A 3,055-nucleotide genomic window follows, 5' to 3' on the forward strand; every position below is an offset into this window, starting at 1 on the left:
AGTACTTTGTTGGCCCGACGTCGGTAAACGTTAGTGGAGGTTGGTGACAACAGTTGGGCCGACGTTGGTTAGAAGTTGTAAATTTCAAACGTTTACCGACGTCGGGCCAACAGAGTACTGTGATGTTGCGACAACGTCTGTAATCATACATAATATTTACAACCACTAAGAAACGTCGGCCCAACGGTGGTACCCAACATCTATTTCAAACGTTTACCGATGTCGGGCCAACAAGGTACTTTGACGTTGCGACAACGTCTACAATTATATATATTATGGAGGTTAGTTACAACCGTTTGGCCGACGTTGGTTACAGGTTGTAAATATTAGGATGTGATTATAGACGTTACTTTGTTGGCCCGACGTCGGTAAACGTTTGAAATGGAGGTTGGTTACAACTGTTGGGCCGACGTTGGTTAGAGGTTGTAAATTTCAAACGTTTACCGACTTCGGGCAAAAAAAAAAAAAATAATAATAATAATTCGCGTGGGAATCGAACACACAACCACCAGGTTTTGCTATTCATTATCCACCATCAACTAAACTGCCTTAAAAAAAAAATGAAAAAAAAATTGATTTGTGTGAGAATCGAACGCACAACAACCAGGTTTGCTTTTCATTATCCACCATCAACTAAACTGAATAAAAAAAAAAAAAAAAAAAAAAAAAATTGGTTCATGTGGGAATTGAACACACAACCACCAGGTTTCCCGTAACATGATTAGTCTATTTTTTTTTTCTAATTTGCATAATGAATTTTTGAAACATTTTTGTCTATTTAAAAAAAAGTGCGTAAGTTATAGAGATGGTAACAATCAAAAATCGATTACAAATTTAATTCTACATATTTAGACAAAAAATAAACCCTCTTGGCCCACTGCCCATTTTTTACACCATGACCATGCGTAATATTAACCTGTAGTGTATATACACGAATAATTTTTTCTAGTATGTTGACTAACAGGTACTTGGTGTGGTACTAGGTTTATTGCATTTATGGTTTAGGGGCCGCGGTTTACCTCCCTCCGTTTAGTCATGCTGGATCAGGAGTAGTAAACTCGGCGGTCGTGGGTTCGATTCCCACACGGGGCAAATTTTTTAAAAATTTTTTATTTATTTATTTATTGAAGGTCGTGGGTTCGATTCCCACACGAGACAGTTTTTTAAAATTTTTTTTAAGGCAGTTTATTTGATGGTGGATAATCAATAACAACATAGAGGTTGTGTGTTCGATTCCCACACGAACCAATTTTTTTCCCTTTAAGGCAGTTTAGTTGATGGTGGATAATGGATGTATTGTACTCGTTGATGACGTCGCGAAATAACAACAAACAATAACGTGTCACGTCCGAGCCTAGGCCGTCATGGAAGCTCACTGGCTCCTGTGTAATTCATGTTGAGCCACCTGCAGACGAAAAGGTTACAATCTTTTCAGAGATAAGCTGGAAGAAAGTTTTAGACAGTGCCCACCAATGGAAGGATTTTAATACTGAGGAATGGAAGTTAGCGAAGTCTTTGGCTTGCTTAACCGTTTTTCTTCGATCGTCGCTTCCAACCGTCTAGGCGAGTCTAGCCTAAATAGGGCCTACATAGCAGGTCGATATCCATGAAAAGTCGTATATAAAGATGTGGGTTACCCACATCTTTATATTTACAATTAAAATTGTTTATTGAGCAGATTAATCCCACTGATAAACAATTGTACTACATTCGGCTGATGCATGTTTCTAGGCCCATTCATAAAGTTTCGTAGAATTTTGTGTATTTCCATCTATATTAGACCAATCTTTTAGTGATCATGGATAATTGTTCTATTTTGTCAAATCTAATCTCGATGTTTAACATATTAGAGGGTAAGCGAGCGAAGAAAATACAATAGAATTTGAAATTGCCAAAGAAAAAAAAATTAAAAAAATAAAAGAAACTTCAAGGTATGTGCGTCCAACAGGGGACTTCGGTCACAGCATCTCAGAATTTTACCTCAGGTCCACAAAATATAACAGATTGCTTGAAACTCGAAGATTATCTTTGACCCGTAAGATCAAATCTAAAAAAAAATTGGCCCTTCAAATCAATTAAAAAACAGGGGCCTATAACCTAAAGAAGCGTTCGCTAGTCATTATAGAAACGAGTGATAAAAAGTGGGCCTAGTCGTAGTCCTGCACGTCGTCCATTTCACCCCTACAGTATGATTCCTCGTTCACTCAATTTAAAAAGTTTCCTCTCATATACCTTGAGCTGCGTTTGTGTCGCCCCGTAGCTAGACCTGTTAATAAGGGGACATAGAAATTAAATTCAGTTCACACCCACCCGGCCGCACCTTGGGGTAGGACTTAGTCGTTGTGGCACGAGATATCCGGTAATAGCACTCCATAATAGTCTATCAGCCTTTTATAAGTGCTTTTCACTATCTCTTCATTCCACAAAAAGAGAGTCGGTTTTCGTGATACGTCTGTATTGTAACATAGTATAAATTTAATAAAACTAAAAATTTGAGGTTTTTCCTTTTTGAAATTGGTAGATTGCATTCCCATCAAACACCTGAAAATATGTAGTAACTAGGAGAAATATCTCAGGCTGTTTGCAGTCTTGATTTCTTCACAGAGTATCTCTGCCGAATTGTAGAGGTTGGCATAATGGTGCAGGGCCGGCGGAACGTTTTTCAAAGTGGGGGTGCCCCACTTATAAGCAGGCGCGTAACATGGCTTATTTTAATATTAATATAGGGCACACGCGTGTGTTTGGATCTAAATATAAGCATTTTCATCGTGGTTTTATTTATTACAATTCATAGGCCTATTCTTTCACCATCATTACACACTGAGGCCCTTCTTTTAGGTAAAACGATCTATCTTAAATTTTCTTTCTTAAGTTTTGGGACTATTATGTTTTTAAATAACGTAGAAGGCAAAGGAGGGCAAGCACAAGCTTTAACCCTAACAAATGCGCGAAAAACTTTTGTGTTTTTAATTCTAATTTCGTCGGAATTGATCAAAACTCCCTAATTGTGCAATTTTTAGAGGAAATTGGCCTACCTCAACAAGAAATGCTCTTA

Source organism: Anneissia japonica, unplaced genomic scaffold (genome assembly GCF_011630105.1).
Source record: "Anneissia japonica isolate Jap-2015-1 unplaced genomic scaffold, ASM1163010v1 scaffold5280_len750649_cov202, whole genome shotgun sequence".
Lineage (NCBI taxonomy): Eukaryota > Metazoa > Echinodermata > Crinoidea > Comatulida > Comatulidae > Anneissia > Anneissia japonica.